This window comes from Heterodontus francisci, chromosome 16 (genome assembly GCF_036365525.1).
Source record: "Heterodontus francisci isolate sHetFra1 chromosome 16, sHetFra1.hap1, whole genome shotgun sequence".
NCBI classification, from domain to species: domain Eukaryota; kingdom Metazoa; phylum Chordata; class Chondrichthyes; order Heterodontiformes; family Heterodontidae; genus Heterodontus; species Heterodontus francisci.
The window spans coordinates 76,691,922-76,704,978 of record NC_090386.1 but is presented as its reverse complement, the minus strand read 5'-3'; positions in this window follow the sequence as shown (position 1 = coordinate 76,704,978).

Genomic DNA, 13,057 nt, shown 5'->3' with positions numbered 1-13,057 from the left:
CATTTCATATATATCCCCAAGTTAAGAAAATGTGCCTGTTTCACTCTACGACTTTGTTTTCACAAGAATTTTTTTTAAAAACTTGTGTATAAAGATGCTGGATGAAGGTAGAGAGTTAACAGAAATGCAGCATTATAATGGAAAGTCTTTCAACAGTTAGGCAGCATTTACTCAAATATACAGGAGAATACTTCAAAATAATTCATCTTCAATATTTAACTACAGTATTCATACAGAAATCAGAGATAACGACACACATTTTGTACATTTAACTTAAATTTTCCTCGTCAGTAACTTGATGTTAGGAATCAATGTTAGGAAATAACTCGAATAAGATTTGACATTAATTTTACACATTTTTGAAACCAGCATTTTTTTCTGACATAAGCAGACATCTCCTGGAATATGACCATGACTGTAACAAAGCTCTATTAGTCCCTGTTGACTAAAACATTTCCCCCACTGACTGAAAAATAAGCCAATGCTCATAGAAATCATACTCTTTTTAGACCAAAAGTTAACATTGAACATTTGCAATTATACATACCAATCTGGTTTTGTTACAGTCCTATTAAGGCATTAATAACTTAGAAAAAACACTCAAACAATCAAGTCCTTTCAAAGGAGATAGTCTAGTGGTTAGTGACGGGAGGGAGGTAAGAGAAGAAAATCCACGAGTATTGTTAACTACAAGTGTTACATATTTCAGTTTTGCGCACATCAGGCTTTTATTATAATTTGATTATTTAAGTGTTTCATCTTCTTAATCTTTCTCTCTTCTACCCACTCTTCCAGCAGCTGAAATATTATATCCTGATGCAGCTGTCACTTAATTAATATGTATGCTCGATGGAGCAAGGGACATCCTCTCGGTAGGTTCAGCTTAAGCTAGAAATGATGTAATGGCAGCCGTTAGTAGCATTTAAACCATCTGACAGACATTTATGTTTTAAATCCCATAGCAGGAACTAATGGCTAAGGCAACAAATTGCTTTTCACTGTTTTAAAATCAGGGTGTGTTGAAGGACAGGATTCCCCAATCATTAGTCTATAAAGATTGCAGTTAAAGAGTGAGTGCTGACTTTATGCCAAGTCTGGGAACTAATGAATGAGCAACAATTTTAAATGACCTGAATTTCATGGCATATTTTGGTTAATAAAAGTTGCAGGTGAATTTACAAACTAGATACAACATCTTTTGTAACAAAACTCTTTCCTCCAGCAGCCAGCAAGTGGGCTGCAGCAGTTTTCAATGGCTTTTTCCAGCAATTGAACCCCATGGAAAGCTCTTCAAAGTGGTGCTAATGCTCTTTCAAATAACGTTATAATTTATACAATTTATAATTTATAAAGGCCATTTAAAAAAATAATAAATCAATTCTCTTCCTTTATTCTTCTGCTATTTGATTTCTCCCTTTCACTATTATGCTCTCAGAGCAGGCTTGTGTCACCCACCTGGTTTTCAGGCAAGGCAGTCTGAATTATAAGCATAAATTTCTAAAATGCAAATCAGGCATGAAAAGGTCAGACTTTCCAATTGTATGTTGTTGTTGTTTCCCTGGAAGCTTATATTAGGAAATTCCAGGCTTGTTTCCCATAACTTTCCATCCAGTAATTAAATGAACAGAAAATCAGGGGGACTGTGCATTTGGGAAAATCAGCCCATAAAAGTTCACTTTTCTACTCCGAGGTTGACTGATGTGAGGACTGCCATTAAAATGTTTTTAGATTAACAAACTGGAACATGGCACTTCACACACCGATGTCCAACGTATAACGTGGTGTGATACTGGAATGATTTGAGTGTGAAGCAGAAAATGCACAACAACCCAAGCCATAATAACACTCTGCCATAATCCACCCCCCCTATCCTGTCCCGGTTTAGGACACAGTAGTCTCATCTGAGAGACTGAAAAAGAATTGAAGTGTTTTGTCTATGATGGATTATTTGTCATTGTCAATACACACAGGATTACAATTCATTAATGCCAGCTGTTTCTGCAAGCTGCAAAGGATACACATTAGAAACTGGTTGATATACATGGATTGATTGAGAGAGCAAGAGGGTAACCAGGGAAAGGGTTGGCCCACTCAAGGACAGAGATGGGAATCTATGTGTGGAGCCAGAGGAAATGGACGAGGTACTAAATGAGTACTTTGCATCAGTATTCACCAAAGAGAAGGACTTGGTGGATGATGAGCCTAGGGAAAGGAGTGCAGATAGTCTCAGTCATCTCACTATCAAAAAGGAGGAGGTGTCGGGTGTCTTGCAAAGCATTAAGGTAGATAAGTCCCCAGGGCCTGATGGGATCTACCCTAGAATACTGAGGGAGGCAAGGGAGGAAATTGCTGGGGCCTTGACAGAAATCTTTGCATCCTCATTGGCTACAGGTGAGGTCCCAGAGGACTGGAGAATAGCCAATGTTGTTCCTTTGTTTAAGAAGGGTGGCAAGGATAATCCAGGAAATTATAGGCTGGTGAGCCTTACGTCAGTGGTAGGGAAACTATTAGAGAGGACTATTCGGGACAGGATTTACTCCCATTTGGAAACAAACAAACTTATTAGCGAGAGACAGCATGGTTTTGTGAAGGGGAGGTCGTGTCTTACTAATTTGATTGAGTTTTTTGAGGAAGTGACGAAGATGATTGATGAAGGAAGGGCAGTGGATGTTATCTATATGGACTTTAGTAAAGCCTTTGACAAGGTCCCGCATGGCAGACTGGTACAAAAGGTGAAGTCACACGGGATCAGAGGTGAGCTGGCAAGATGGATACAGAACTGGCTCTGTCATAGAAGACAGAGGGTATCAGTGGATGGGTGTTTTTCTGAATGGAGGGATGTGACTAGTGGTGTTCCGCAGATATCAGTGCTGGGACCTTTGCTGTTTGTAGTATATATAAATGATTTGGAGGAAAATGACGCTGGTCTGATTAGTAAGTTTGCGGACGACACAAAGGTTGGTGGAGTTGCGGGTAATGATGATGATTGTCAGAGGATACAGCAGGATATAGATCGGTTGGAGACTTGGGCGGAGAAATGGCTGATGAAGTTTAATCCGGACAAATGTGAGGTAATGCATTTTGGAAGGTCTAATGCAGGTGGGAGGTATACAGTAAATGGCAGAACCCTTAGGAGTATTGACAGGCAGAGAAATCTGGGTGTACAGGTCCACAGGTCACTGAAAGTGGCAACGCAGGTGGATAAGGTAGTCAAGAAGGCATACGGCATGCTTGCCTTCATCGGTCGGGGCATAGAGTATAAAAATTGGCAAGTCATGTTGCAGCTGTACAGAACCTTAGTTAGGCAACACTTAGAATATTGCGTGCAATTCTGGTCGCCACACTATCAGAAGGACGTGGAGGCTTTGGAGAGGGTACAGAGGAGGTTTACCAGGATGTTGCCTGGTCTGGAGGGCATTAGCTATGAGGAGAGGTTGGAAAAACTCGGATTGTTTTCACTGGAACGATGGAGGTGGAGGGGTGACATGATAGAGGTTTACAAAGTTATGAGTGGCATGGACAGAGTGGATAGTCAGAAGCTTTTTCCCAGGGTGGAAGAGTCAGTTACTAGGGGACATAGGTTTAAGGTGCGAGGGGCAAAGTTTAGAGGGGATGTGCGAGGCAAGCTTTTTTTACACAGAGGGTGGAGAGTGCCTGGAACTTGCTGCCAGGGGAGGTGGTGGAAGCAGATACGATAGCGACGTTTAAGAGACATCTTGACAAATACATGAATAGGAAGGGAATAGAGGGATATGGGCCCCGGAAGTGCAGAAGGTGTTAGTTTAGGCAGGCATCAAGATCGGTGCAGGCTTGGAGGGCCAAATGGCCTGTTCCTGTGCTGTTCTTTGTTCTTTGATTGCTACTATCGCCATTGGATGGGGATCCATCGCACACATCATTCAAAGTGCTTGGAAATGATTAATTGCTCAAGCTGTTCCCTACGTATTGCAAGGGGTTGGGGGGTTGGGGGAATGGGTGCACGTTGGAGGCTGAATTTTACCAGTCGGTCGACACTGTGGGTCACGGCGGGGGGGGCCGATAAAATGCTGCTGGGAGACGCCTGCCTCGACCTGCGACATCTAGAAGGGCCTGCCGCATATTACTGGCGGCGGCGGTGCGACCTTGGTGCAGCACCTCCCGCTGCCTGGCAGCGGGCCCTTCATCAGCATATGTAAGTGAACATTTAAAACATTTAAATAAACTTACCTGCAGGCAGCGGCCGTCCCACTCCGATATTACGGCTGCCGTTCGTGCTCTGCACGCCTTCGGAACTCCATACGGAGTTCTGGGCGAGAACCTGGTGGGGAGGGGGGAGTAATAAAATTTTCAGGGCGGGATGGGTGGAGGAGCGGGAAGTCAATTTTTATTGGATGTGGGACTGGTCGGAAGGGGTTGAAGGGCAAAGCTTTGAAGGTCGGAGGTGGGGGGGGAGCGGGAAAGAGCTCGGGTATTAGATAAATCAATTGTTGGTCATTTCATTGCCTGAAATGACCATTGGGGAGTTGGGGAAGGGCCATCACTTATGTGTAAATGTATTAAAAATTGTTGATACGTACCCTTTAAAGATTAAATTTATTTGTAAGGGCTTAAAAATGGTGCTGGATGTCATTGCCGGGGACGCGAAGGCCGCCCCCTCTACGTCATCGGAGATGGCCGCTCCACCTCTTCTATTTAAATGAATTCCCGCACGTAATATCACGGGGGCTCAGTGATGGCGCATCCGCACGGGATGCACGCCATTCTTAGAGTGTGCCGCCGCAAACTACGGCGCACTCATAAAATTCAGCCCTGGGTATCTGTATGTGTGTGAGAAAATGCCATTTTGGATAGTAAATACTGTAGATGACAGAAAGGCAACTTGCATTTATGTAGCACTTTTAACATTGTAAAACGTTCCAAGAGGTGATCAGACAAAAACTGACGCTGAGCCAAAGAAGGAGACATTAGGACTGGTGACCAAATATTTGGTCAGGGAGTTGTAGAATCATTATGACACAGAAAGAGGCCTTTCAGTCCATCGGGTCCATTCCAGCTCTCTGTAGAGCAACGCAGTCAGTCCCATTCCTCCACTCTATCCTCATAGCCCTGCAACTTTATTTCCCTCCAGCAGTGCCCATCCAATTTCCTTTTAAAAATGATTGATAGTCTCCCCCTTCCACCACCCTCGGTGGCAGCGAGTTTCAGGTTATTACCACTCACTACATAAAAAAGTTCTTCCTCACATTCTCCCCTGCATCTCTTACCCAAAAACTTAAATCTTATACCATCAGCTAATGGGAACAGCTTTTCGTTGTCTAACTTATCTAAACCTGTCATCATCTTGTACACATCTTTCAAATCTCCTTTACTCCAAGAAACAGTACCAGCTTCTCCAACCTAACCTTGTAGCTAAAATCCCTCATCCCTGGAACCATTCTGGTAAATCTCCTCTGCACCCGCTCAAGGACCCTCACATCCTTAGTAAAGTGTTCTATGTTTCTATAGTTCTTAGGGCTGAAGGGATCAAGGGATCCCTAGAAAAAGCGGGAACAGGGTACTGAGTTTGAAGAATCAGCCATGATTGTATTGAATGGCAGCGCAGGTGTGAAGGGCCGAATGGCCTACTCCTGCTCCTATTTTTCTATGTTTCAATGTTTCTAGAACAGGACGCAATACTCTAGTTGTAAAAGGTTCAGCATAACTTCCCTGCTTTTGTACTCAATACCTCTATTTATGAAGCCCAAGATTCTCTATGTTTTGCTAATTACTCTCTCAATATGTCCTGCCATTTTCAAAGGTCTATGCACATGAACCCCCAGGCCCATTTGTCCCTGCACACACTTTAGAACTGTGCCATTAAGTCTACATTGCCTCTCCTTAACCCTTCTGTCAAAATGCATCATTGAATCATTGGAATACAGAGTAAGATTTGCCAATCTCCAAGTCATATATAGATAGAGGCACACCACTGTCTAAAAAAACCATTCACCACGACTTGCTGTTTTCTGTCCTTAAGCTAATATTTTTATCCAAGCTGACATTAACCCTCCTATTTCATGGTATGTTTAAAGCAGCGTCTTAAAAAAGGGGGGAGGGGCAAAGAGGTCAGTGGAGGGGATTTCGGAGCCTAGGGCCGAGACGCTGAAGGCACAGCTGTCAATAGTGAGCTGAAAGTAATGGGGGAAGCAAAGGGGCTGGAGTTGAAGGAATGCAGAGTTCTCAGTGTTATAGGGCTAGTAGTGGTTACAGATATAGGGAAGCACGATCCATGGAAGAGCATGAACACGAGAAGGAAAATTTTAAAATCGAGGCATTGATGGCCTGGAGCCAAAGTATGCCAGCAAACGCAGGTGTGATGGATGAATAAGACGGTGTGAGTTAGAATACAGGTAGAGTTTTGGATGAGCCCAAGTTTATGGAGGGTTGAAGATAGGAGGCCAGCTAGGAGAGCATTGGAATAGTCAAGGCTAAAGGTAACAAAAGCATGGATGTTAATCGTCCTGTTATGCAATCAGACAGAAGTCAGCTGTCAGACATCAGAGACCTGTGGAAGTAGAGGGCCAGGTAAGAAAAGTCAGCATTTGGTGGGTTAATTTTATGTCGGGAATTGAACATGGGCAAGCACCTTTGTTGCTTTGATTCCACTTTTTTCCCCCCCTTGGAATCTTTAGTTATTGTAAATATTTTGTTTTTGTTCAGTTTTGTTCCTTTTCCGTTTTGATGTTCAATAAACATAGCTAATGTTTTGTAGTCCAAGCCGTGGACTGATAAGAAGAATAACCATTCTATTACTAAAAGCGACATCACAAGATCTATTCAGTGAGATGTCAAGTATAGTGACAAATAGGTCTTGCCACGTTCATCTAGATACTGGACTGATATAAGCACACCTTAGTTCATGTATGACGTGAGTTCCATATGTGAGATGTGGCTAGCAATGCTGAAACCCAAGGAAATGTCTAACGTAAAACCCAAAAATGTAGCAGAGGCTTAGCCAAATAAAGGAAGGTCGGCTGGTAAACTATAAAGGTGCAGGTTTACCTCTACTTGAAATTTCTGTTAGCAAGGACTAGTTCTGCAGTATTCCAGTACCCATTCCATTTTAGCTTTATTTTGATTAACGGAATTCTCTTGGGAAGGCTCAAAATCCAAGTCACTGGTCAACAAATTTAAGTTTAGACACAAATATTTAGGGCTGAATTTTGTGTCTGTGGTTGGGGTCCTGACACTGGGCTGGAAAGCCAGGTGCAACCATATCTTGGCTGTTGGAAGGACCCTCCTTCCCCAGCTCCCCGCCACATTTTTCAGGGCTCAGTCAATTAACTGTCTGGCGCCGGGACTCCTGTGTTTTAAAGGAAAAGGAGCCCAGCTCCAAGAGTTACTGGCCAATTGGAAGGCTGGTATCTCTTCTGGCTCAGCAACGCAGTGGCCAGTGTTGGGACTCCAGCAGGCCTGGATTAGCTAGCATGCAGGAGGCCCCAGAATGAAGGCATGTTTGTGGGGCTCACTGGGGCCAGTCAGGCAGGCTCCGGTGTGGGGAGGTGGGTGGAGGTCAGTCATGAGGGGGTTTGGGGGGGGGGGGGGGTGGAGTCTTTCCAAGGGGGTGGCCCTCTATGGGCCACAGGGTGCCCATCAGGAAGGTTTTCTTCCCCCCCCACAGGTTTTACTGGGTGGTCTTCCATATGGTGGAGGGCACCCCAGCCCTCCCCCTAGCTCCTGGTAAAATACCAGTGGTGGCAGGAAGACCTCCTCTAGTGGCCCTTAATTGGCCACTTAAGTGCTTCAAATGGCCTCTGGGAAGGAAGGCTATCTTCAACCTCCCCTGCCCCAGTAAATTTCCATGGCGTTGGGAAGGCGATAAGCACTCCAACACCCCCCAGCCTTACCTTGCAATTGTATGCCCCCGGTCCCCCCACCCGCTCCGCCTCCCAGCCCATCCAAAGCGGGCTGGTAAAATCCAGCCTTTAATGCCTGGGTTTTTATTCTCCATCAACCAAGGCATAACTGCAGCCATTAATGCTAGTTTTAACAATTCATCAACAGCCATTTCTGTGCCTCCATTAGGTTCACAGTAAATCTGATGTCATCATCAGAAACCACATGTTGTGGGATTCTGTCCAAGCTAACTGTACAAAGGAATGGAACTTCCTTTGCTATGCACAGAGTGGTAACAACAAACATCATCAGATCAAGTCAGGTTTGTGGCACCATGGGATCTATTGACCATTTCAGCTACACTGCTGTAGTATTCCTCTTCTCATACTCGTACAATGGTATAGACTATTTGCCAGAATTGATAATTAAGGCCCATCGACAGCTTATAGGTTTGTGCCCACTGAGTATAGTTTGCCATTTAATCAGACCTGTCAAGTTGGCTCATTTTGGTTTAAAAAGTTAAGGGGTTTAATGTCTAGCACTAAAAAAAAGATCAAATATTAAATATGTTTTCAATATTTTCATTCTTTTTGATTGTAAATGTCAGTCCCAATATTTTTCCAATGCTGATTGCTTTGCTTAATAAGATCTACTTACATTTTAGTACTGGATGCACACTGAGGTCTATTGAAATGCAGTATGTACTAAAAAATTAAATACAACAGCTTGAAGTTTGTACTGGAAGCCAAGTAACCACCAGAAGTGACACTTCAATTGCAATACAGCCAGCAGAACAATGGAATATTTAACTGTTACCGAGCCTCTCCACACTGATTCTGCATTTCATAAAAGAACACTTTTTTCACAATTTTACCCAAAAATTATTTCAATATACTACAGTGGATATTATGACCAATAAAAATTATTAAAACGCACCATTAGACTTTGTACCATTGGAATGTTGGACACTATCAGTGAATGGATACCAGCTGTTAATTCAAGATTTGCACTTTACTAAAGCAAATTTTAGTCTAAAATATTGTAAACATACTTACTAAAATGTTAGAACTAATGCACTTGCGAATTAAACTATTTTCTACTTTAGGCACCAGATATTGATAATTTTAGATCAGCAGGCCAATTTTACTCCCAGTGCAGAGCCTTTTTAGCCAAGAGTGTATAACAGGAAACTAAGGCACACCACCAGAATATGATTTCATAAAGTTATCCCCTCCATTAAAACCTATCATCTTGTGTCTTTGTGTGTCCAATCATAAGTTGTTTTAATATTACAAGAATTCAGCTGACAGGAGATAGTTGGGATCACCTTTTGTCAGTTACACTGGCATAAACACCCCATGCTTGGGAAACCATCAGCATCATAGATTCATCAAACTGTGGAAGCCAGTTTCATCAAAGTAGACATGGGAAGCTAGCCCTGTATATTTCCACTTATTAAGCAATCAGATCTCCATAGTTTACAATAAAGCCCAGCACTATCAGTATCCAACTGTGAAAGTTAAAGAGAGGAGAGTAACAAGGTCAAGGTCTCTGACAAAGAAAAGCAGAAAAAAAATACCCATAGTCTTTCCTCATCTCTGATTCAAATAGAATTTAGCGTAACTTTCATTTTTGCAATTGTCACAGATTCTGTTCTTCTGGGCCAAATGCTATTATTCCCATCAATGGTTCTTAACTCAAACTCAAAACAAACCTCAAAAATGTCCAAGACTTGAATATTACTTGCACATCTGGAGTCACCATTGTAACTCCTGTCTCTCTCTCTCGAGTGGGATACAGGAAAAGGTTTGTTTCTGGTCCGCACTCCATTCCTCAGCTCCAGTACCAAACTCTCTCTCCATTGTAAGCTTCTTGACTCTTCAGGTTTTATCAATATTATATTGGTCCTCTGAATGATGAAGGAGGCCATTCAGCCTATTATGCAATGCTGTCTCTTTGGTGGAGATATTTAGTTAGTCCCAAACGCCTGCCGTTTCCCCTTAGCCCTTCAAAGTTTTTACCCAATTCCTTTTTTGAAAGTTACTACTGAATCTGTTTCCATCACCCTCTCTTTCAGGCAGTAAATTCCATTTTTGCGGGAAAAAAAATTCTTTTACCAATCAGCTTAAATTTGTGTGTTCTGGTTACCAACCCTTCTACCACTGGAAATAGTTTCTACTTAATTACTCCATCAAACCCTTCATTTAAAATACCTTGATTATAGCTCTTTTTACATCTTCATTTCTCAAAGGAGAACAACCCCAAGCTTCTCCAGTATCTCCACATAACTAAAGCCCATCTTTCCTAGTACCATTCTAGTTATCGTTCTGCACCAACTCTCAGGCCTTGACATCTTTCCCAAAGTGTGGTGCTGAAAATTGAACACAATGTTCCAGCTGAGGCCGAACTAGTAATTTATAATAGCTTGTTTTTGTTATTTGTGCCTATTAATAAAGCCAAGGACCCATATGCTTTTTAACAGCCTTCTCAACTTGTCACCTTCAAAGATTTGCATACATACATCCCCAGGTCTCTCTGTTACTGCACCCTCTTACAAATTGTACTGTTTAGTTTATATTGCCTCTCCTCATTCTTCCTACCAAAACTTATCAATTCACACTTCTCTGTTATGTTTCACCTGCCAGAAGCAATCTTTTCTCTTCTTCCTCCTAAACTCTAAATACACGGTCTTACCTGCTGTTTCTCCTGCCAACATATTAAACCAACACATCACATTAATTCCTACTCTAATTCACTCTTTCCCTGAATCTCAAAAACTATCAACTCCCTTATGAATCTTAGACTTCAACAATCGACCTACTTTCAAGGTTGTTGTCAGCAGATCAGTATTTTCTGATCTTCTCTCCTGTTCTTTTTCACCTTTATAGAGTTCTACGCTACTGGACTTTTCCTTGCAGCTTTGTTTCTCAATTAAAACGAACACCATGCTCAATTTAAAACTCCCTTCACTTTGCCTCAACAATATGCATTATCCTCAACCTCAGATCAACACCAAACCAATCATTTTGGTCTATATGTTTAGTAATTAGTGTTAAACAAGCGACAGTTTATATTGTTCATCCATGCCAAACAGAATCTGTGCTGATATTATCCAAGCTAATTTCATATAGGTCCCACACAGTCATAGAGAGATGAGGCCTAAATCCTGATTAATCTGGTAAGATTTGGGTCCGAGCCTAGGTGAAAGGATGGAGTCAATGTTTTGACTTAGTTTTTTTTTGAGATACAGCACTGAAACAGGCCCTTCGGCCCACCAAGTCTGTGCCAACCATCAACCACCCATTTATACTAATCCTACACTAATTCCATATTCCTACCACATCCCCACCTGTCCCTATATTTCCCTACCACCTACCTATACTAGGAGCAATTGCTAATGGCCAATTTACCTATCAACCTGCAAGTCTTTGGCATGTGGGAGGAAACCGGAGCACCCGGAGGAAACCCACGCAGACACAGGGAGAACTTGCAAACTCCACACAGGCAGTACCCAGAATTGAACCCGGGTCGCTGGAGCTGCTAGGAGAAAAGTGCAGCCAATTTTGTTGTCTCGTTATGTCATCATAAACTGTGCACTGTTTGTACCATTCACTGCATATGCATGGTAATGACGGAGTAAACCCACAGGTATCAACATGTGCACTTACTGCAAATGCCATCTTTTATACAACAAATGAGGGTATCACCACAAACAACCTGCATTTTACACAGGTACTACAGAAATTAATACATAATGGTTTTTCACTCTTTTGAATTTTAAAGGGTCAGGACACAAACTAGCTTGGTTGAAAATTTTTACAGCAGATCACCCTTTTGTGCATCTTTCAAAAATGCAATAGTTCTGTACATCAGTATTAATCTGCTAATTTAAATGGTTGAAACTGCCCTTTGAGAACCCGAATTCAAGAAGCAAACTAGTTTAAAATGGACAATAAAACTGAAATGACAGAATATCTTTTGTTCGTTTTGAAGTTTCTTACTTAAATACTAGAAGTGGAAAGATACAGTTTCAGCATATTATATCTGTACCATCAGATGGCCATTAAGTAATTTCTCATCAAGTCTATACTCAATCAAAATCCAAACGTTCACTTCAGGACTGAAAATGTGCTTTTCATACTTTTTGAACTTCCTAACCTGACTGCACTAACCATTGTTCGAACCCTGTTTGTTTCATTGCTCCTACACCAGGACTCCGAGCAGGTAAAGACCATTTTTTTCGAAAATCTTTCAAAAACAAACAATTTACAGCTCCAACTCTAGATTCCATGTTGAGAGTAGCTGAAGATGTAGCTTTGTCTGCAATTAGAATTACGGACAATTAAGTACAAATGCCAATTAAAAACCTTGTAACAAAATTTTACACTTCAGCATCATGCCCCTTTAAACCTCATATCCAAAACATTTTTGGTCACAATATAGCTCTACCTGGAGTTAATGCTGAGTGCAGCACTTCAGTTTGTTCGTCTACTGTTGGAAGCCATTTATTTCTCCGGATTGTGCCTCTCCTCCCGGTTCGAGCAGACCAATTGACTCGGAAACGGTGCCTAGCACACGTGTATAACACTGAAACGCCAGCGATCGAGCCAAAGCTGCGCACAAATCAAACGCAAGCAAGAATGCACAGGGTGCAAAGCCTTGTTGCTTTCCTCGGGAATTTTTATTAAATATTTTCAACTCCGAATATAATAAACTGCGATGCACATATTTTATTCACGGCAAATTATACATTGTTATTTCGAAGACCCAAGACAGAACTGTTGAGTGGACACAACACGAGAAAAAAAGCGAATCCAGAGACTGATTTCTTGTACAGCATTACAAATTTATCGACAGCAGCGATTCAATAATCCAATTAAAATTTATGGCACTCAAAAAATTGGAGAAATTCCGCTATTGTATATATTTATTTAAAAATCTATCCATTATATAGTAAAACTTGGTTAATTTTTAGGGGGTGGGGAGTGGGATAGCTACGATGTATATAAACTGAACCACCCACCTCGGAAATGCACAAATCCAACTACAAGTAATTAACATTGAAATCGGTAATGGAGTGCACGTTCTCTGCTCCCTGTATTTACTTACAGCACTTATTTTTTTTTTAATTTAGAGATACAGCACTGAAACAGGCCCTTCGGCCCACCGAGTCTGTGCCGACCATCGACCACCCATTTATACT